Raw genomic sequence first — 24,235 nt, 5'->3', positions numbered from 1 at the left:
CCGTTGCCAGTCTCTGTTTTACTCTGCTCTTGTCTCCCCGTTGCCAGGTCTCTGTTTTACTCTGCTCTTGTCTCCCTGTTGCCAGGTCTCTGTTTTACTCTGCTCTTGTCTCCCCGTTGCCAGGTCTCTGTTTCACTCTGCTCTTGTCTCCCCGTTGCCAGGTCTCTGTTTTACTCTGCTCTTGTCTCCCCGTTGCCAGGTCCCTGTTTCACTCTGCTCTTGTCTCCCCGTTGCCAGGTCTCTGTTTTACTCTGCTCTTGTCTCCCCGTTGCCATGTCCTGTTTTACTCTGCTCTTGTCTCCCCGTTGCCAGGTCCCTGTTTTACTCTGCTCTTGTCTCCCCGTTGCCATGTTCCTGTTTTACTCTGCTCTTGTCTCCCCGTTGGCAAGTCCTGTTTACTCTGCTCTTGTCTTCCCCGTTTGCAAGTTCCTGTTTTACTCTGCTCTTGTCTCACGCAAGTGACAGATGTCTGGCCGTCGCTGGCCTGAAGATGAAAATAATAAAGTTAATTAAAAGTAAACAGAGGGAAAATAATGAATCTGATGGCTAGAAGACTGTGAGAGAGGGAGAGAGCATGTCAAGGAGAGAGAAAGACAGACCAAAATAGAATGGAGGGGTGTGAAATTTTAAAACAATGTGAGGAATGTGTCAGGAGGAACAATATACAGATACCAGGAACTACTGAACTTTCCTTTATCTCCACAGAAAACTGGAAGTGTTGAGAGATTTGAAGGGGGAGAACATAAAAGAAAACTCAGAAGCTTTATCACCTGTCTGCCCTGAACATCACACACTTGCCTACCTGTTCCATTACTGAAAGACTGTACTGTGTGTCAGTGTGAATCCTCACGTAGAAGTAATTATTTCTCAGAAGCAGCTAGGGAAAATTAAAAAACTACTTTTACAACCAAAGTATATATTGCTCTGGTCTCTTTCTTTCTCTGTTGCATTGATCAAGTTTTGAGGTAACTAGAGATCACTGTGAAGGCCACTCTTTTCCAGACAGACCAGTGTGCTGTGTGCTTTTTCTGTTCCCAGACAGTTAGAAAGTCCCACATAATGTAATTGAAAATCTCTAAGTCAATCTCAGCCATCATCCACCGCTTTCTTTGCCCCATGGTCTGGTCAAAGCTCCATGTGTAGAAGATGTGGCTATAAATCTAACCCAAAAGATTATCTTACTGAAGCTTCAAAACTGGTTGCTCTCTATGCTGTAGCAGGAGGAATATGCTACCAACCGTAGGCTTGAGACAATTTCTGATTCTGTTTTCAGTAGTGATCTACATGGAGTGACCAGCATATAGGCTGGGGCTGGGAAACATGGGATACGCTTCGAGCAGATATTGGAGTCGTAAGCCCCTCTGCTTATGGTTAAATCATATGGTACACATTATGGTTGACAAAAGCTGCACAATACCCAGAGAACACTTTCAAACTATTCTGTGTAATATGATGGAGTTTATCTTGAGGACATTGAGATTTCAGCCTGTTTCCATTGACATCAGAGCAGATCACCTAGGTGTCCGTGTAAAAGGAAGGTATGATGGCATAAGTCTAGCATGTATGGCTCCAGTAGAAATATAGAAAAATGGACAGATTCTGCATGTTTTCAGTTAAAGTTGTCCATCCACCATACAGAAGAGATGCCCAGCTAAAGATGCAAGCAGGAACAAGGGCATGGGTGGACGGATGGATTGGGTAAGAGGCGTGTCAGGTACACTGCCTGTGAGTAGTGTAGCTCTGATTTACGAGAGGTATTGACATGTTGAATGCACCGAGCTGTCTGTCTAAACTACTGGCACACAGCTCAGACACCCATGCATACCCCACAAGACATGCCACAAGAGGTCTCTTCACAGTACCCAAGTCCAGAACAGACTATGGGAGGTGCACAGTACTACATAGAGCCATGACTACATGGAACTCTATTCCACATCAAGTAACTGATGCAAGCAGTAACATTTGATGTTAAAAAACATGGTAGTGGTGGATTAGGGGCCTGAGGGCACAGAGTGTGTTGTGAATGCCTTGTAATGTTTTTGAATTGTATAAATTGCCTTAATTTTGCTGGACACCAGGAAGAGTAGCTGCTGCCATCCATAATAAATACAAATACACATTTCTGTCTGTGTTTTCTAAGTGCCACTTCTTTGTCAGACAGAATGTCAAGGTGTTGGAAAAAATCGCCCTTATCTGCATCTTGGCATTTCTTCAACAGTTTCCTCTGTGAAGCAACAAACCCTCCTACCAGTGCCCACATTCCTGCTTCAAAGACAAATAAAACCGCTGTCATGGACAAATAAAATATTCCCTTCCATTAAAAATCATGCTTCATTTAATTTATGGTGTTTTATTTCTCACTTTATTTGGTTCCTGTGGGTTGAATTGATCTCATCGTGGGTGTTGCCTAATCTCTATAGAGAATCAGAGTTGTCCAGATAATTAGAAGGTTTTGCTCGCACACTCAAAGTGCTAGTAGCTATACATTCTATGAGTTGAGCTGTGATTAGTGGTAGCTACAGGAGCTGTGCTCTGATCTGATTTACCTTTATTCATAAGGAAACACTGTCACTCTGTCCATCACACCTTCAAAACCTGTCTACTGTTTTAACTTTTTCTCGCTACCCTTCGCTAAATCTTTATTTTTCTCCCCATTCATGATCTCTTTCTCCCTCTGCCATGCACAAACTTACAAGAAAATGCTTTTTATCCTCAAAAGTCCGTAATGTCACAATAATAAAAACTATGATATTACAGAGAACAATTTAACAATCTCATCTCGGAAAATATCTGTAATGTGCTGGTTCTTGTTCACATTATTGATGCTATTGTTGGGTTGTTATGCCCCCCTCCGCAAATCAAAAATGTGTTTATCTGTCCTGCTACGCCGCTACTATTCGGAACTCTGGAAAATGAAATAAAACTCTCATAAACAGTATATTAAAAAACTGCAATTGTAGGCTAGGGCTGGCACCGAATAGTTTTCGGTCCGGCATGTCCGTTCCACACATTTCAACAGCAGGGCTGCCCCTCTAGCTAGCTAACACTATCAGTTTACCAATGTTTAACAATAAATAAAAAAATCTAAATGGATTAATCCATTTAGGTTGCATGCTTATGGTGTTATAGCGAATCACATTTGCACGTCGATAATGTTTGTTTATTTCGTTGCTATGGTCACCTGGAGCTGTCGCCCTCATGTGTGACTATGGATAAGTTGGTATCAGCGAACATCCGCTCAACCCACAGCTGGCCGTCTGAAAAAGCCTTTATTGTTTTGTTGACAAAGCAAAGCTGGGGAGCGTCGCTCATCAACCCCCCCCCCCCCCKCACACACACACACACACACAAAACAGTACATATGCTGCTGTTCTCGCATGTGCAATGATGTCTGAGGGTAGGCTGGACACATGACATTTTTAACAATGCTTTTTTCTGATGAAAACGAGTTGATTGCATCCGCCGTGGACCCCAGTTTCATAATATTACCACATGTCCCAGCTGCTTGCCATAGTTATTAAGTAATCACGAACAAACTGGCCTTATTTTAGGCCATTTTTCACCCTGCCAGCTCCTACCATGGCACCAACTCGCCGTCCTGAACGTTCTATTCCCAGTTTATTGTTCTAAGTCACAAAACCTGCTTTGCTATCGTTGGCAATGAGACCTACCTTGTTGCTGGTAGTTAAAATGTAAACAACAAAAAATTACTCATGGAACTCTGAGATCGTCCCATTGTTTACTATAAGGAAATATAGGTATGTCTGTCTATTTTGCCAAATATCTCGCAATGTGTATATTTAGATGTTTTCAAATTGGACACCATTATAAACATGATAATCTCCTCTTTCTAATTACATAAGGTTGGGCAGCGTACTCTGCTGTCATCGATTGCTAGACCAGAAAAAGTCAAAAGTTGCCATTTTTCCCTACTTCCTCATTATGCAGACATAAGCACACTTGGCACCATCGAGGTGCGGATGTTTACTTTCTACACCAGTTGTTCTTTTTCAGTTTCGTCCTAAGAACAGATTGTAGTGGTAAAATAATAAAAAAAATTGGTGCCATTTATCCAAAATGGAATTCTAAGTGTCACTCCAGTCAATACAGGCTCTGCGAACGTTCGATTCCATTCATTTGCTATGGGCTCGCGTTAGTGTTCCAGCTTAGCCACCATTCTTTTGCCGTTTTTCAGCCTTGGGTAAATTTTTACTCGTTCTATTGTCCAGCCTACTGAGCGGAGGGGGGGAAACTGTGTCGTTGTTTGCATTAACTTTGTTGTTTTAATATTGCAAACGGTCATGGCAGTTTCACAATTAAGGATTCCATATTTAAGACGTTGATCTTGTTGCCATCTATAAATGCAACCTGGACTCCTCGACTTCTCTGTATATTCTCGTTGTGAACCGCATCATGGTTGTTCGTGGAGATCCATCTTGCTTTCTCTTTGCCTGTCGGTATACCACGTTAACGACATTCGGGATATTGTAAATTCTAGATGCTAAGGATGTTAGTTATAGAGATAGTTTATTTAAAAATAATAATAATATTGCAACAATAATGACAATATTACACATCAATACAGGGACATTTCTGCGAATACAATGAAAAAAAATGAAATAATAGAACACCAGAGATAGCTAGCTACAGCAGCAGATTTGGTCCCTCTGGCATGGCGAGGTAACCTAATTCACCTGCCTTGTCTATGGCGCTGAAAGACCCAAACCCCTGGACTGGAGCCATGGCAGTATCGGGTTTGTGCCAAACTTCCTGGCACCCTTGTGGAAATCCTGACAGCACGGCAGGATGTTTGGGTTCTTCTGAGTTTCTTGCCCCTCATAATAGAAGCTGGGGCCACTACATGTTTACACATTCACTGTTGATTACATATTCACATATATTATTGTCACGATCGTTATAAGGAGTGGACCAAAATGCAGCGTGGTATGTTTCCATCCTTTTATTTTGGAAGAGAAACTCAAAGAAAATACAATAAAGCAAAAAAATTAAAAAAAATAAACCTGAAGCTCAAAGTAGTGCTCGCAGGCAACTATACCTAGACAATATCCCACAAAGCACAATGGGGAAATGGCTGCCTAAATATTATCCCCAATCAGAGACAATGATAAACAGCTGCCTCTGATTGGGAACCATACCAGGCCAACATAGATCATTAATCACCTAGATAACACACCCTAGTCATTGTCACGCCCCAACCACCATAGAGCATAAACAGCTCTCTATGGTCAGGGCGTGACAATTATGTATATGTACAGTACCAGTCAAAATTCTGGACACCTACTCATTCAAGGGTTTTTCTTCATTTTTACTATTTTCTACATTGTAGAATAGTGAAGACATCAAAACTATGAAATAACACATATGGAATCATGTAACCAAAACACCCTTTGCCTTGATGACAGCTAGGTAGTCACCTGGAATGCATTTCAATTAACAGGTGTGGCTTATTAAAGGTTAATTTGTGGAATTTCTTTCCTTTTTAATGTGTTTGAGCCAATCAGTTGTTATGTGACAAGGTAGAGTTGGTATTCAGAATATAGCCCTATGTGGTGAAAGACCAAGTCTATATTATGGCAAGAACCGCTCAAATAAGCAAAGAGAAATGACAGCCCATCATTACTTTAAGACATTAAGGTCATTCAATCCGGAAAATGTCAAGAACTTGGAAAGTTTCTTCATGTGCAGTCGCAAAAACCATCCAGCGTAATGATGAAACTGGCTCTCAGGAGGACTGCCACAGGAAAGGAAGACCCAGATACCTCTGCTGCAGAGGATAAGTTCATTCGAGTTACCAGCCTCAGAAATCGGCAATTAACTTCATATGGCTGCAACCCTGGTAACGGGATCGATATGACAACAGCCAGTGAAAGTGCAGGGCGCCAAATTCAAACAACAGAAATCTCATTATTAAAATTCCTCAAACATACATGTGTCTTATACCATTTTAAAGGTAATCTTGTTGTTAATCCCACCAAAGTGTCCGATTTCAAATAGGCGTTTTCAGCAAAAGCACCACAAACGATTATGTTAGGTCACCACCAACTCAAAGAAAAATTCAGCCATTTTTCCAGCCAAAGAGAGGAGCCACAAATAGCACAAATAGAGATAAAATGAATCACTAACCTTTGATGATCTTCACCAGATGACACTCATAGGACTTCATGTTACACAATACATGCATGTTTTGTTTGATAAAGTTCATATTTATATAAAAAATCAGAATGCAGTCCTAGGAATCCTAGGTCCACAATAAATGCTTGATTTGTTCGATAATGTCCGTTATTTATGTCCAATTAGCTACTTTGGTTAGCGCGTTTGGTAAACAATTCCAAAGTCACAAAGCGCGTCCACTATAACGTGACGAAATGTCCAAAAGTTCCATAACAGTCAGTAGAAACATGTCAAACGATGTACTGAATCAATCTTAAGAATGTTGTTAACATACATCTTGAATAACGTTCCACCCGGAGAATTACATTGACTTCAGTTGAGCGATGGAACGGAGCTGCCTCTCACGTGAACGCGTGTGTTCAATGCGTGGTCACCTCATGGCAGTGGTGAATCATTCCTGTCTCCTTCGGCCCCCCTTCACATTAGAGTCATCAGACACTGTTCTATTGACTGTTGACATCTAGTGGAAACCGTAGAAAGTGAAAGCTCATCCATATCTCGCTGTAATTTCAATGGGAGCTTGTTTGAAAATCTACCAGCCTCAGAAAAAATCCAAACAGGAAGTGGAACTTCTCAGGTTTTTGCCTGCCATGTGAGTTCTGTTATACTCACATACATAATTCAAACAGTTTTAGAAACTTCAGAGTGTTTTCTATCCAATAATAATAATATGCATATATTAGCAACTATGACTGAGGAGCAGGGTGTTTACTCTGGAAAATAGTACAAATAGAGAAAAACCCTTGAATGAGTAGATGTGTCCAAACGTTTGACTGGTACTGTATATTTACAGGTGTAGCCTATTTATATTACAGTTAGTGATGGAAGTGATCTACTGCATTGCAGTTGCTCGCTTGGCTGACTTGCTATCATATTGCACCGTTTGTGTTTCCTCCTCTCTTAGGACCATTTGCCATTTGAGCTTGGCCAACCTCTTGATGACCTTCCCGCTAATTTGGTGGCAGGGTTGAAGCTTGCTCATCCCATCCATAATTGCAACACTACGCCTATAGGCTATGTCTATGCTGCTTTGTTGGCATATGCCTCAAGTGAGCTAAATAAAACATTTCTGGCTATTCCGTTTTAACAACAACTGCCTATGCACACGTTGCAACCAAAATGTGCATCTTAAATTGACATATTTTAAACTGTCCTTGTGTGAGGGCGCAGCCGAGAACTAGTTCTGGATGATGGCAAGTGGCGGGGTCAATAAACCAGAATTGGTGGAGGCTCCATCACACTCAACGAGAATAGCCTATGCACCTGCCAACACCTCATACGTTGATACATTTACTTCAACATCACCCCAGTACATCAGAGCAAGACGGAAATGCAAAGAAACACCAACACAACACAGTTTCCCCTCTGACAGGGCCAAAGAAAGTATGCTATGTTTATCACTTTTTGTCTTTGGTTTATAGCCACAGATATGCTCCCATTCTCGGTGGTTGAGAATAGGGGGTTTCAGCATCTTGTGAAAGTGCTCGAGCCACATGACAAACTTCCCTCTTGTACCCATTTCAGTAAAGAGGTAGTACCCACTCTATTTAAGCAAACCAAAGCTAACATTTTCAATGAATTGGCCAATGCACCCTGTGTTGCACTTACTTAACAATGGCAGCTCATCACATTACCCCGGAGTGGGAGATGTACTGCGCTAGAGACACATTCCCCCTTTATGAGAGTCACAAGTGTGCATTTGGCACTGAAGGAGGCAGTTTCATGGTGCTGTCGTAGCCAAGTGGGAATTTACCACATACGACTGGGAAATATCCACTTCAACGGCCCTCAAACTGGTAATTACTAGTGGAAAACTAGTCTATCATCCTGAGCACCGACTTCTCCCACATGGTGACCTCTGACATCACCTACTAAGGAAATGGTCTCTATAACAGCATTTTCGGCAATTAAATGCAACAACTAAACATTATTTATAAAAGGCAATCTATTAATGTAGTTTTTGAAGACTATAAATTGTTTACATGCATAAAAGCTGTACTTTTAGCTTATGGTTGACACAGCCTGTTGGCTATTAGCCAATTGGCATTTCTCAACGAGTTCAAATCACATGAATGCATCCAACTGGAATTCATGACTTCACAACTGGTAAATTCTCACATCCCACATGGTTACAAATGCAGCATCAGAGTGGAAACTTGAGAGGCCCATCATAACAATCCGCTCACAACAGACAATGCAAGGAACATTGTGAACAAACTTTGGGTTTGGTGAACTCCTACACCTACACCAAAATAAGATATTTTGCTTACTGTTTGAGAATAATATAGCCAGAATAGTGTTGTTTCACTGTGAAGCTAGTATTGCATTGGGACTGCTGGTGTTGTATTTCTAGTGAGCAGGCTTGCACTGTGATAAATTCATACAACATTAACAACAATGGATATTATTAAATGACACTGACGTTCAAGATGGCTTGGTTTTATATTCATTCACCTTATGCATAGATAGCTAATATTGTTAAGTGATATGCAATATAACTAGATTAGAAGGCTTAGGCTACTTCATCCTAATGTAAGCTAAACGCATTGGATAAAAAACAAACACTGGCATATTATAATGGGGAACCTGTCCAATTAAATGATATGTCTGCATATCAAACAGAAATATACACTCACTGGACAGTTTATTAGGTACACCACACGTTCACGGAAATAGTTAGCTCCTGCAGACCGTGAATCATGTGGCTGTGGCTTGCTATATAAAGCTGGCAGAAATGCATCCAGTTACTGTTAGAATAGGCAAAACTAGTGACCTAAGAGACTTTAAGTGTAGTATGATCGTCGGTGCTAGGCGCGCCGGATCCAGTTTACATTTACATTTACATTTACATTTACATTTAAGTCATTTAGCAGACGCTCTTATCCAGAGCGACTTACAAATTGGTGCATTCACCTTATGATATCCAGTGGAACAACCACTTTACAATAGTGCATCTAACTCTTTTAAGGGGGGGGGGGGTTAGAAGGATTACTTTATCCTATCCTAGGTATTCCTTAAAGAGGTGGGTTTCAGGTGTCTCCGGAAGTGGTGATTGACTCCGCTGAACTGGCGTCGTGAGGGAGTTTGTTCCACCATTGGGGTGCCAGAGCAGCGAACAGTTTTGACTGGCTGAGCGGGAACTGTACTTCCTCAGAGGTAGGGAGGCGAGCAGGCCAGAGGTGGATGAACGCAGTGCCCTTGTTTGGGTGTAGGGCCTGATCAGAGCCTGAAGGTACGGAGGTGCCGTCCCCTCACAGCTCCGTAGGCAAGCACCATGGTCTTGTAACGGATGCGAGCTTCAACTGGAAGCCAGTGGAGAGAGCGAGGGAGCGGGGTGACGTGAGAGAACTTGGGAAAGTTGAACACCAGACGGGCTGCGGCGTCTGGATGAGTTGTAGGGGTTTAATGGCACAGGCAGGGGCCCAGCCAACAGCGAGTTGCAGTAATCCAGACGGGAGATGACAAGTGCCTGGATTAGGACCTGCGCCGCTTCCTGCGTGAGGCAGGGTCGTACTCTGCGAATGTTGTAGAGCATGAACCTACAGGAACGGGTCACCGCCTTGATGTTAGTTGAGAACGACAGGGTGTTGTCCAGGATCACGCCAAGGTTCTTAGCACTCTGGGAGGAGGACACAATGGAGTTGTCAACCGTGATGGCGAGATCATGGAACGGGCAGTCCTTCCCCGGGAGGAAGAGCAGCTCCGTCTTGCCGAGGTTCAGCTTGAGGTGGTGATCCGTCATCCACACTGATATGTCTGCCAGACATGCAGAGATGCGATTCACCACCTGGTTATCAGAGGGGGAAAGGAGAAGATTAATTGTGTGTCGTCTGCATAGCAATGATATAGGAGAGACCATGTGAGGATATGACAGAGCCAAGTGACTTGGTGTATAGCGAGAATAGGAGAGGGCCTAGAACAGAGCCCTGGGGGACACCAGTGGTGAGAGCACGTGGTGCGGAACAGATTCTCGCCACGCCACCTGGTAGGAGCGACCTGTCAGGTAGGACGCAATCCAAGCGTGGGCCGCGCCGGAGATGCCCAGCTCGGAGAGGGTGGAGAGGAGGATCTGATGGTTCACAGTATCAAAGGCAGCCGATAGGTCTAGAAGGATGAGAGCAGAGGAGAGAGAGTTAGCTTTAGCAGTGCGGAGCGCCTCCGTGACACAGAGAAGAGCAGTCTCAGTTGAATGACTAGTCTTGAAACCTGACTGATTTGGATCAAGAAGGTCATTCTGAGAGAGATAGCAGGAGAGCTGGCCAAGGACGGCACGTTCAAGAGTTTTGGAGAGAAAGAAAGAAGGGATACTGGTCTGTAGTTGTTGACATCGGAGGGATCGAGTGTAGGTTTTTTCAGAAGGGGTGCAACTCTCGCTCTCTTGAAGACGGAAGGGACGTAGCCAGCGGTCAAGGATGAGTTGATGAGCGAGGTGAGGTAGTTTCTCAGAAACGGCCATCCTCCTGGGCTTTTCATGCACGACAGTGTTTAGGGTTTACCGAGAACTGTGTGACAAACAAAAAACATCCCCTCAGCAGCAGGCCTGAGGGCAAAAACAGCTCGTTGATGAGAGAGGTCAAAGGAGAATGGCAAGAATCGTGCAAGCTAACAGGCGGGCCACAAACAGACAAATAATGGCTCAGTACAACAGTGGTGTGCAGGGTGACATCTCGGAACGCACAACTCGCCGATCCTTGTCACGGCTGGGCTATTGCAGCAGACGACCACACCGCATTCCACTCCTATCAGTTAAGAAGAGGCTCCAGTGGGCACACAATCACCAACACTGGAGGAGCGGAAAAACATTGCCTGGAACATGACAGCAAGTTCAGTTTACTTGAGTGGCCTGCGTAGTCCCCAGACCTCAACCCAATAGAGCATATTTGGGATAAGATGGAATGGCCTGTTCGCAGCATGCATGTACTGTCCTCCAATCTGTTGTCATCTACGTGATGCCATCGCGTCAGCATGGATGAACATCCCTGTGGAACGTTTCCAACACCTTGTAGAATAGCCCAAAGAGTTCAGGCTGTTCTGGAGGCAAAGGGGGTTCCAAACCGGTACTAGATGGGTGTACCTAATAAGTGTATATAAACCGGTGAGTGTATATTACATGGAATTAATACACCATTGTAATATTATTAATGCCTTTCTCTCTCCTTGCATGGCATTAGACAGATCAACTGCAGCCCGCAGATGGCCAATCCTCAAAACCAGAACTGTGGGGAGAAATCAACACTTGTCATCTTTTATAAATATCAACACTTTTATTGGTTATCCTGTGTCTGTGCATGAATCCTTAGAACATCGTCCATTGTAAAGTTTTTTTTTTTTTTAAGAAGTCATCCCATAAGTGAGAGACATCTCAAGGAGATTAACTTCCAACATTTAAAAGCTTGTTCAGTAGATGAGGGCAAACTTTGTCATGACAGCCACAGGAGTTAACAGTTTTTTTTGCAGCCCTTCACTAACACCTTGTTCAACTAATTGTGGTCTAAATTGTAGAACATGAATAGTTGAAAAATGTTTTTGTGCTGGTCAGGAATAAAAATATTCTATGACAGAAATCACCCATGTCTGTATTTTAGAATGAGCTGGCAATTCTACATGATAGAAAATAATGTGTTGATCTACTTCTATCTAACATGTTGATGTTGCAAACTGCTGAATAAACTCCTGACTAAACTCCTGGGATAGGGGGCTGTTCCTGGTGGACGGAAGGTTCCCAAGTTTTGGGTGATGGGGTGGGAGCAGAAACACAAGGGGGGAGAAATTAACCTCACTGCTCAAATTCCAGTGCTGCCTCAAGTTGCTGAGAACCACAACTACCTTTAGTTATGTGCAGTGGTTTTGTAAACCGTTTTGCATATTCACAGGCTTGATCAAGTTGTTACCGATGTACTTTTAATTGATCATTTCATAACGCAAAAGAAATCTTCATATGCAATGGTGCAACACAGGAGAGGATGAAAAAGTGACAAGAAGAAAGTAAGCTATGTATTGACTGTAAGAATGCAAAAAAAATAAATTGGCTGGCTAGCAAACCTAGATAGAACAGAACACAGCTAGCTGCATTTCCTAGGTTTTTAATCAAATGTTGTTAAAATGTCTTACCTCCAAACCAGTCGGGCACAACTGTTTTGTTCTGCCAAACAAATGCAATGGAGTGAAATTAATGCATCAGTTGCCATCTGTCCCTGTAAACAAATTGGGGAAAAAACATGATTTGCTACATTTGTCATTAGCTGTCTAGCAAGTTCAACAAGTCAGGATAAAAAAACACTCAGCCAAAACAGAAAGATAAATGGGGTCAGAGACCCACTACAGCAGCACCACCCCCTCAAGATTCTGAGCCTGCCTGGTAGGATTGGTCCTACAAAGCCAAAGCCCCCTGAAGGGAGAGCATAATATACAAGGAATTTCTCAAAGCTGCTAATGAGAACCTTGACAAGCTTGTACCTAGCCGGTGGGGATTCCGGTGGGGTGCGCCCACCCAGGCAGTGGCAGTGCTGGCAACACTAACTGCAGGAACCCATGGGGAGGGTGTCACACTCGGACAATCAGAGATGTGGCAAATTACTGTGGCCCTGGTGGCACGGAATGAACAAAGGTCACTCAGATGCTTGGGGAAATGGTCACAACGGGGGACCAGCGTGTGTGTGTTTTCAAGGGAAGGGGATGTACCTGATCTCCAACAGCTAGGACAAATTTCCCAATTTGTGCATTTTTTTTGTGCAAAATTTTGCATGCCTTATCAAACAGCTGCAACTGTATATGCATTCGCACATCAAGTCCTTTCTTGAGTTGGGCTCAGGGATGGAACAACTGTTGAACATCTGAGCTTGTGGTTGTTTGTTGGGGAGAGGGGTCGTGTGTGTATGTATCCCACATCTGTTGCTATGGGGTAATGATGTTAGGGACAATATAGGATGAATCAGAATAAATGTTTGCTAAAATAATAATTGCTTGCCAAAAATATAATCTTTGCATGAACTGCATATTATTTGTTAATGGTGGAAATTAGAAACGCAGGATTTTTTATATATGTTTTAACCATATATAATACATATCGAGGTGAGGGCATTGGAAGTGCTTTTGGCGGTTGATCTGCTTCTGTTCTGTGGGTGGCACTGTGTGCTCTTTTTGAAGGATGGGTCCCGGTCTCTCAGGGGCCCTGGGATGTGGGGGGACCGAGATGGTCTGCCGGTAACTAGGATGTGATGACAACCCAACTTGGGAGGAGGGGGGTTGTTAGCGGGTGGAATAAATTAAATGAAAACAAACCACATTTTATTGGTCACACACATTTTTAGAAGATGTTATTGCGAGTGCAGCGAAATGCTTGTGTTCCTTGCTAGAACAAGCAATTATGTTAGCACAGCTGAAAACTGTTCTGCTGATTAAAGAAGCAATAAAACTGGCCTTCCTTAGACTAGCTGAGTATCTGGAGCGTCAGCATTTGTGGGTTCGATTACAGGCTCAAAATGGCCAGAAACAAAGACATTTCTTCTGAAACTCGTCAGTCTATTTTTGTTCTGAGAAATTAAGGCTTTTCCATGCAAGAAATTGCAAAGAAACTGAAGATCTCGTACAACGCTGTGTACTACTCCCTTCACAGAACAGTGCAAACTGGCTCTAACCAGAATAAAAAGAGGAGTGGGAGGCCCTGGTGCACAACTGAGCAAGAGGACAAGCACATAAGAGTGTCTAGCTTGAGAAACAGACGCCTCACAAGTCCTCAACTGGCAGCTTCATTAAATGGTACCCGCAAAACACCAGTCTCAAAGTCAACAGTGAAGAGGTGACTATGGGATACTGGCCTTTCTAGTCAGAATTCCTCTGTGCAGTGTCTGTGTTCTTTTACCCATCTTAAACTTTTATTTTTATTGGCCAGTCTGAGATATGGCTTTTTGACTTCACTTTTGACTTTGAGACTGGTGTTTTGCGGGTACCATTTAATGAAGCTGCCAGTTGAGGACTTGGGGATGAGGTAGTTGGATGGGCTATTTATAGATGGGCTATGTACAAGTGCAGTGATCTGTGAGCTGCTCTGACAGCTGGTGCTTAAAGTTAGAGAGGGAGATATGAGTCTTCAGCTTCAGTGATTTTTGCAATTTGTTGGCAGCAGAGAGCTGGAAGGAAGGGCGGCCAAAGGAGGAATTGGCTTTGGGGGTGACCAGTGAAATATACCTGATGGAGCGCGTGCTACAGGTGGGTGCTGCTATGGTGACCAGTTAGCTGAGATAAGGTGGGGCTTTACCTAGGAAAGACTTATAGATGACCTGGAGCCAGTGGGTTTGGCAACGAATATGAAGCAACTGCCAGCCAACGAGAGCATACAGGTCACAGTGGTGGGTAGTATATGGGGCTTTGGTGACTAAAGGATGGCACTGGGATAGACTGCATCCAATTTTCTGAGTAGAGTGTCGGAGGCTATTTTGTAAATGACATCGCTGAAGTCAAGGATCGGTAGGATAGTCAGTTTTACGAGGGTATGTTTGGCAGCATGAGTAAAGTATGTTTTGTTGCGAAATAGGAAGCCGAATCTAGAATAATTTTGGATTGGAGATGCTTAATGTGAGTCTGGAACTAGAGTTTAAAGTCTAACCAGACACCTAGGTATTTGTAGTTGTCCACATATTCTAAGTCAGAACCGTCCAGAGTAGTGATGTTGAACGGGCGGGCAGTTGCGGGCAGCGATGGGCTGAAGAGCGTGCATTTAGTTTTACTTGCATTTAAGAGCAGTTGAAGGCCATGGAAGGAGAGTTGTATGGCATTGAAGCTCGTCTGAAGGTTAGTTAACACAGTGTCCAAAGAAGGGCCAGAAGTATACAGAACGCTGTCGTCTGCGTAGAGGTGGATCAGAGAATCACCAGCAGCAAGAGCGGCATCATTGATGTATACAGAGAAAAGAGTCGGCACAAGAATTGAACCCTGTGGCACCCCCATACAGACAGCCAGAGGTCCGGACAACAGGCCCTCCGATTTGACACACTGAACTCTGTCTGAGAAGTAGTTGGTGAACCAGGCGAGGCAGTCATTTGAGAAACCAAGGCTGTTGAGTCTGCCGATAAGAATGCAGTGATTGACAGAGTCGAAAGCCTTGGCCAGGTCGATGGATACGGCTGCACAGTATAGTCTTTTGTCGATGGCGACTATGATATCGTTTAGGACCTTGAGCTTGGCTGAGGTGCACCTATGACCAGCTCGGAAACCAGATTGCATAGCGGAGAAGGTACGGTGGGATCCGAAATGGTCGGTGATCTGTTTGCTAACTTGGCTTTCGAAGACATTAGAAAGGCAGGGTAGGATAGATATAGGTCTGTAACAGTTTGGGTCTAGAGTTTCTCCCCCTTTGAAGAGGGGGATGACCGCGGCAGCTTTCCAATCTTTGGGGATCTCAGACGATACGAAAGAGAGGTTGAACAGGCTAGTAATAGGGGTTGCAACAATTGCGGCTGATAATTTTAGAAAGAGAAGGTCCAGATTGTCTAGCCCAGTTGATTTGTAGGGGTCCAGATTTTGCAGCTCTTTCAGAACATCAGCTATCTGGATTTGGGTGAAGGAAAAATGGGGGAGGCTTGGGCAAGTTGCTGTGGGGGGTACAGAGCTGTTGACTGGGGTAGGGGTAGCCAGGTGGAAAGCAAGGCCAGCCGTAGAAAAATGCTTATTGAAATTCTCGATAATCGTAGATTTATCGGTGGTGCCAGTGTTTCCTAGCCTCAGTGCAGTGGGCAGCTGGGAGGAGGTGCTCTTATTCTCTATGGACTTTACAGTGTCCCAGAACTTTTTGGAGTTTGTGTTACAGGATGCAAATTTATGTTTGAAAAAGCTAGCCTTTGCTTTCCTAACTGCCTGTGTGTATTGGTTCCTAACTTCCCTGAAAAGTTGCATATCGCGGGGGTTATTCGATGCTAATGCTGTACGCCACTGGATGTTTTTGTGCTGGTCAAGGGCAGTCAGGTCTGGAGTGAACCAGGGGCTATATCTCTTCCTGGTTCTACATTTTTTGAATGGGGCATGCTTATTTAATGGTGAGGAAAGCACTTTTAAAGAATAACCAGGCCACCTCTACTGACGGAATGAGATCAATATCTTTCCAGGATACCCGGGCCAGGTCGATTAGAAAGGCCTGCTCGCTGAAGTGTTTTAGGGAGCGTTTGACTGTGATGAGGGGTGGTCGTTTGACCGCGGTCCCATTACGGACACAGGCAATGAGGCAGTGATCGCTGAGATCCTGGTTGAAGACAGCAGAGGTGTGTTTAGAGGACAGGTTGGTTAGGATGATATCTATGAGGGTGCCCGAGTTTACAGATTATGGGGATGTACCTGGTAGGTTCCAAGATAATTTGTGTGAGATTGAGGGCATCCAGCTTAGATTGTAGGACGGCCGGGGTGTTAAGCATATCCCAGTTTATGTCCCCTAACAGTACAAACTCTGAAGATAAATGGGGGGCAATTAATTCACATATGGTGTCCAGGGCGCAGCTGGGGGCCTAGGGAGGTCTGTAACAAGCGGCAACGGTGAGAGACTTATTTTTGGAAAGGTGGATTTTTAAAAGTAGAAGCTTGAACTGTTTGGGCACAGACCTGGATAGCATGACAGAACTCTGCAGGCTGTCTCTGCAGTAGATTGCAACTCCACCCCCTTTGGCAGTTCTGTCTTGGCGGAAAATGTATACACAAAATGTATACACATGTATACAAATGTATACATTTTTCAGCTATGATTTTACCACTCAGAATCCAGAATGGATATGACAATGTGGCCAGCACAGGATGTAATACACCCTTACAACAATCTACTTTTTGATCTTCTTGACTTCTTATCTGGTAAACTGCTACTATGTGTCAAGAAAAGAGCCCCAATTAGGGGTTAGTGTACTCCAGTAAAAAAGGGCTGGTTTAGATTAAAAACTATTGCTCTGTGTCGCCGTTCATAGGGGCATTGTTATAATTGAGTTGGCACTTTATTGGCCCAAACACCCAAAGACCCACAAGGTTGAGGTTACTCATGGACAGTAATTAGTAATTTTAAAAAATTGCATTGATGCATTGTGTCTTCTAACTGTCCAAGAAAAGAATCCAAAGTGTTAGTAAATATTTGTTCCCATAAATACAAAGGAGGATGTCTCTCCTCATACCTCTGGCACTTTAGTCAGACTGCCAGACTGTGCACCACAGAGCCAATCAGGAGAGAATACATACAGGTCAACGGTGCCAATTGAAAGTCAAGGGGTGTGTCTGTGCCTTTTGGATTACTCTCTCTTTACAGAGAACCCCTGTGGTTCTTGTCTGCTCTGAGCATGTCTGAAAGTGACAGAGCCAGCAGCCAAGAGAGTTTTTCACAGTATGTTATAAAAAACTATTACACTTATGAATGTATGTAAAATACTAATATGTATTAGATCCAAGTACAATGGAATAACTAAGACATGAATTTGAATGCAGCGCGTTCCGATTCCTCCTTCTCTTTCTGTCCAGCAGGGTCAACCAAAAACACTTGGCCATTTGTCTTAATGTACAGTATATGAAAGTGATGCTATGAAAATTATTCTTTCATGTTATCAAGCTCACTGTGACTGACAAATCCCAGCCTATTACTGTGATTAAAAAGAGCATATGAAACAGTGTTTTTCATGAGGCCTACCTGTGCGCCTTCCTTTAAGCACTTCTGTTTGAACACCTCTCCTGTCCTTCATCCATTCCACATACAGACATTTGTGGATCTTTTCAGTGTCCATGTGAAAGATAGTTATTGCGAAGATGGAATATTTGTTGACTTAAAAAAAAAAAAAAATTAAAACCAATGTGAAATGAAGGCCTTCAAAGCTTACAGATTTAAGTCTAATAGCATTAAATGAAAGTAGACAAACAGAGTGTGCGATGTTAAGGTATAGTCAGTGGACATTCTGAAACATGTTTGAAGTCACCAAGTCACATGACCAAGGAGCTATTGAAATTCTACATTTTGAAAAATTCATGTAAAACCATGTGAGATGAACATGGACAAACTAAAGGGTGTGCAATGTGTAGGCCCACTGAGTGGTCATTCTGAAACTTGTTTGAAGTCACTAGGTCACATGACCAAGGAGCTATTGAAATTCTACATTTTGAAAAAGTGTAGGGCCACTGCGTGGATATTCTGAACCTTGTTTGAAGTCATTAGGTCACATGACCAAGGAGCTATTGAAATTGTACATTTTGAAAAATTCATGTAAAACCATGTGAGATGAAAATGGACGAACTAAAGGGTGTGCAATATAGAATGGTAATCAGTGGACATACTGAACCTTGTTTGAAGTCATTAGGTCACATGACCAAGGAGCATTTGAAATTTGAGTGTAAAAGAAGTTTGTACTTTGTTTACGCTCCCTAACTAATTCAACTTGGAATACAAAATGCTGCTCACATTTCCACATGTTTATTAGCTTTGGAAAGTGAATTAATGTCCAAATTGTGAAAATAAGACCTGTGCAATGTTGTGCGCAATTTTTCCAACATCATGACACTTATTTGGAGTCTGTGGCAAGTGGTTTGAAAGCTATTGAGGTTTGAAAACGCGAATATCCGTTGAATATCCAACTCGAAACTGTCTTAACCTCGGTCAATTTAGTTGGCATCGGTAAAATTATCTCTGTCATCTTTCGCAGTGCAAATAAGTTTAGGGACTGGGGAGAAAATACAATAAAGCACAAAAAACAGAAATCAGTTTGACCGGTTGTAAGGAAAAATAAAGCTGTGAAAACGACCCATCATGTTTCTGATAACATTTCAGTTCGTCTTTGATGCATATTTTATGTGGTTGAAATACTATCAACTTTTATGATGAAGACAGCACCTCTACAGATGGTATCAAGCTGAGCATTGCATTCTCTCAAGGTGCAGAAATAAATAAATCATATTTCTCCACTCCTGTTCACAAGTCCAAATGTTGCCTTTATTTGGTGTATAATTTTACTGCAAGTAATGCTTAATTCTGCAGTAGTTATTAAGGCTATAGCAGTGGTGTAAAGTACTTAAGTTAAAATACTTTAAAGTACTACTTAAGTCGTTGTTTGGGTATGTGTACTTTACTATTTATATTTTTAGCAACTTTTACTTTACTACATTCCTAAATAAAATAATGTACTTTATACTCCATACATTTTCCCTGACACCCAAAAGTACTCGTTTCATTCTGACAGAAAAATTGTCCAATTCACACACTTATCAAGAGAACATCCCTGGTCATTCTTACTGCCTGGCGGACTCAAATGCTTAACACAAATGCTTCGTTTGTAAATTATGTCTGAGTGTTGGTGTGCCCCTTGCTATCCGTAAATAAATACTACATTTTAAAAATGTGCTGTCTGGTTTGCTTAATATAAGGAAGTTGAAATTATTTATACGTTTACTTTTCTTTTTGATACTTAAGTACATTTTATATTTTCCATTTACTTTTGATACTTAAGTATATTTAAAACCAAATACTTATGACTTTTACTCAAGTAGTATTTTACTGGGTGACTTTTACATGAGTCATCAAGTATGACAACTGAGTACTTTTTCCACCACTGGGCTTTAGCCCTATTCGCACCGGACTAGTATTACTAGAGAACGTTGGTATTTATTACCCCAGAATGTCCATTATTCCAGATCTGACGTGATTCGTTTTGTTTACCAAACTGCCTGCTGTAATCCTTTCTCTTTTTTTCAATAAATTAACAGTTATGACGGAAGCTAAGAGTTTTTTTTCTAGGTGTGAAGATATTTAATCAAGTCTAGGCGATAACAGCCACTGATAACTCGAGTTTTGTTCGCAAGTTTCCAAACCATCTTTGGTATTGTGTCGCCATAATATTTGAATTGAGGAAGTGTGATCATCATCAGGCGGATATTTTAGCGATCCGAAGTAGAATACGTCCTAAATGCCCCCAGCGTTCAGATGTGAGCTAAACAGCTAACGTTCACTTCATATGCGTTTGTAGGCTATGAATGAGAAAGTGAACTTGTTCCAAACGTTAAGATCAGTTGCATGCTGCTTTGCGATCTATTAACAGCAGGCGCAATATTTTTGAATTATGCATTTGGCGATGCTCAATTCATTCACACAAAACGTATAAACAAAAGCATTCACTGTGAAAGTCGATACATGTAGACACTTAATATATAGATAAAGCGCAGCACTTCGTTCAATTTATTGAATCAGTTATTATATTCTTGTAGAAAACGCGAGCAACACCTGTTAAACTCAGACATTCCTATCAAAGCACAAGGATGTCGATTTGCACGGGACTAGTATTATAGCAGAATTTTGGAGTTTGCCAAAAAAACTGTAGGTTATTCTGGTTAGTCAATGTCCAGATTTCAGTTCCCATTTAACCCATCCAAACAGTAGGCTACAGTTCCCTTGACATGACATAGGTCTATTTGAAGTCCCACCTTGTGACTGTCGAATTTATATGGAGCCTCACAATCATCACACATAACAAAGTCTGCACTGCTATCATCCTCTTTCGTCACTATTTAATTACCCTAAACTGTCCAGTGGGGACTGCAGGTTATGAGTCAACCAAACCATCACTAATGTACAGTTGAAGTCGGAAGTTTACATACACCTTAGTCAAATACATTTAAACTCAGTTTTTCACAATTCCTGACATTTAGCCCTAGTAACAAAAACAAAATCCCTGTTTAAGGTCAGTTAGAATCACCACTTTATTTTAAGAATGTGAAATGTCAGAATAATCGTAGAGTGAATGATTTATTTCAGCTTTTATTTATTTCATCACATTCCCAGTGGGTCAGAGGTTTATATACACTCAATTAGTATTTGTTAGCATTGCCTTTAAATTGTTTAACTTGGGTCAAATGTTTCAGGTAGCCTTCCACAAGCTTCCCACAATAAGTTGGGTGAGTTTTGTCCCATTCCTCCTGACAGAGCTGGTGTAACTGAGTCAGGTTTTTAGGCCTCCTTGCTCACACATGCTTTTTCAGTTCTGCCCACAAATTTTCTATAGGATTGAGGTCAGGGCTTTGTGATGGCCACTCCAATACCTTGACTTTGTTGTCCTTAAACCATTTTGCCACAACTTTGGAAGTATGCTTGGGGTCATTGTCCATTTGGAAGAGTCATTTGCAACCAAGCTTTAACTTCCTGACTGATGTCTTGAGATGTTGCTTCAATATATCCACATAATTTTCCTGCCTCGTGATGCCATCTATTTTGTGAAGTGCACCAGTCCCTCCTGCAGCAAAGCACCCCCACAAAATGATGCTGCCACCCCCGTGCTTCACGGTTGGGATGGTGTTCTTCGGCTTGCAAGCGTCCCCCTTTTTCCTCCAAACATAACGATGGTCATTATGGCCAAACAATTCTATTTTTGTTTCATCTGACCAGAGGACATTTCTCCAAAAAGTACGATATTTGTCCCCATGTGCAGTTGCAAACTGTAGTCTGGCTTTTTTTATGGCGTTTTGGAGCAGTGGCTTCTTCCTTGCTGAGCGGCCTTTCAGGTGATGTCGACATAGGACTCGTTTTATTGTGGATATAGATACTTTTGTACCTGTTTCCTCCAGCATCTTCACAGGGTCCTTTGCTGTTGTTCTGGGATTGATTTGCACTTTTCGCACCGAAGTACATTCATCTCTAGGAGACAGAACGTGTCTCCTTCCTGAGCGGTATGACGGCTGCATGGTCCCATGGTGTTTATACTTGCGTACTATTGTTTGTACAGATGAACGTGTTACCTTCAGGCYTTTGGAAATTGCTCCCAAGGATGAACCAGACTTGTGGAGGTCTACAATTTTTTTCTGAGGTCTTGGCTGATTTCTTCTGATATTCCCATGATGTCAAGCAAAGAGGGACTGAGTTTGAAGGTAGGCCTTGAAATACATCCACAGGTACACCTCCAATTGACTCAAATTATGTCAATTAGCCTATCAGAAGCTTCTAAAGCCATGACATAATTTTCTGGAATTTTCCAAGCTGTTTAAAGGCACAGTCAACTTAGTGTATGTACATTTCTGACCCACTGGAATTGTGATATAGTGAATTATAAGTGAAATAATCTGTCTGTAAACAATTGTTGGAACAATTACTTGTGTTATGCACAAAGTAGATGTCCTAACTGACTTGCCAAAACTATAGTTTGTTAACAAGAAATTTGTGGAGTGGTTGAAAACCGAGTTTTAGTAACTCCAACCTAAGTGTATGTAAACTTCCAACTTCAACTGTACATATCATCAGTAGTAATACACAGGGCATGGCAGAGGACAGGGAGAGCTTTGCAGTGTTGTTTAATGACATTTGAATGTGCATCAGATGGCAACAAGATCATATTGTAAAGGAATTTCCTCAGGTCACATGAATACAAAGCTGGCAAGAGAGGGTTTAGAATAAGATGGGGGGCCACGAGTCTGTGTAACCAATAGAGAATCAGAGTCACAAGTGTGGGAATAAACATTGTCTGGGTAAAGGAGCAAATGCATACTCAACAAAGCTTGCAGGAGTCATGGACCAAATAGCACTATAAAAAAGTAAAACGGTTTGGGGCTAGCCATTGCACACTGAAGAAAAATATAAATGCAACATTTTCAAAGAATGAGTTACAGTTCATACAAGGAAATCAGCAAATTTTAAATAAATAAATGAATCCCTATTCTATGGATTTCACATGACTGGGAATACAGATATGCATCTGTTGGTCACAGATACCTTTAAAAAAAACTAGGGCATGGATCTGAAAACCAGTCAGTATCTGGTGTGACCACCACTTGCCCAGTGTTGTCGTGTTCGCGGTATTCTGCCAAATTGGGCTACTTTGAAAACGATGTCGCGGGTCAAAATGTATTGGTCGCGGGTGGTTTTTTGTTGTTGCCTACTTCTAAATTGCACCGCGGCCGCATGGCATTTTTCTTTAATAAATATATATATTTCACTGTGACCTGCTGCTGCTGACTATCAGGCAGTGAGCAGGCTGTTACTGAGTAAGTGAGTGAGCGTGTGAGTGAATGAGTGAATGGTGGAGAGGGGGGTGTGTGCGTTGAGAGCAAGGGTTGAGAGAGTGCTGCAGCAGAGGCAGCTGTGCGCGCACGTCGTGACAACTTTTTACCTGTTGTAGTTAGGCTATTTAGATTTGGCATTATGGAGACACCCTTTTTCCATAAAACATATTAACGCGCTAGAACTGATATAACGGCGACAAAGCATTGGAAAACCACTTTAGGCGCACTAGAGCTCTTTAGATAAATTCTCTCAGACGTGGTATAAAGTAAACTGCATTCTAATGTCGACTTTTCTTATGGATAACAGTATAAAGCGAAGTGTTTTTCTCATGCTCAGTTCGAGCGCTGTGCGAGTTGACCTTTTAAATGTAGGTTATGGAACTCGCTCACGTGCTTGTGCTATGGGGAAAAAGTCCACAATGAAAATGACTAAAAATGATAGGCTACATTTGCATCTGTTGGCCATCAAGTAGGCTATTAATTCCTATATAATTCATATAAGACATTAATGAGCGAGCTAGGACTACGTAGTCAATAACTATTTGTTCAGCACTTTTGAAATACAGAGACAGAATTCAGAACATGGGCCGTTCTTACAGTATACTCCCTGTACACCAAGTCAGAACGTAGGATACATAAAGCGGGCATATAAGCAGAAAATAAAAGCTCTTACAATTTTCAATGATTACATTTCTCTAAAACAGGCTATGGGCTACAGGTGCACCACCAAGTCAGAACAGTAGGCTAAGTTATGAGTTGCTTTGCAACCCTTGCAGTTAGCCACTGATTCCTTCCAAACCACTCATTATTGAATTTGCGATTTCCAACTTGTTGTGTAATTTTTATGTCCAATGGCCGATGAGAACAGATACGTTTTTCTATAATTTTTCGTCATATGACAAGGATTTGCCAGTAGATTATCGACTTGATTCATGATGATAACTGCTTGTCTAGCTTGCTAGCTAAGATTTTGAAAGTATGATGTTGACATGATCAGTCCAATCAAATCTACTGTAGATACAATGTGATTTGATGTCATTTTATCTGTGGCCAATGA

Source organism: Salvelinus sp. IW2-2015, linkage group LG1 (genome assembly GCF_002910315.2).
Source record: "Salvelinus sp. IW2-2015 linkage group LG1, ASM291031v2, whole genome shotgun sequence".
In the NCBI taxonomy this organism is placed as follows: Eukaryota; Metazoa; Chordata; class Actinopteri; order Salmoniformes; family Salmonidae; genus Salvelinus; species Salvelinus sp. IW2-2015.
Note: the sequence above shows the minus strand (reverse complement) of the source record.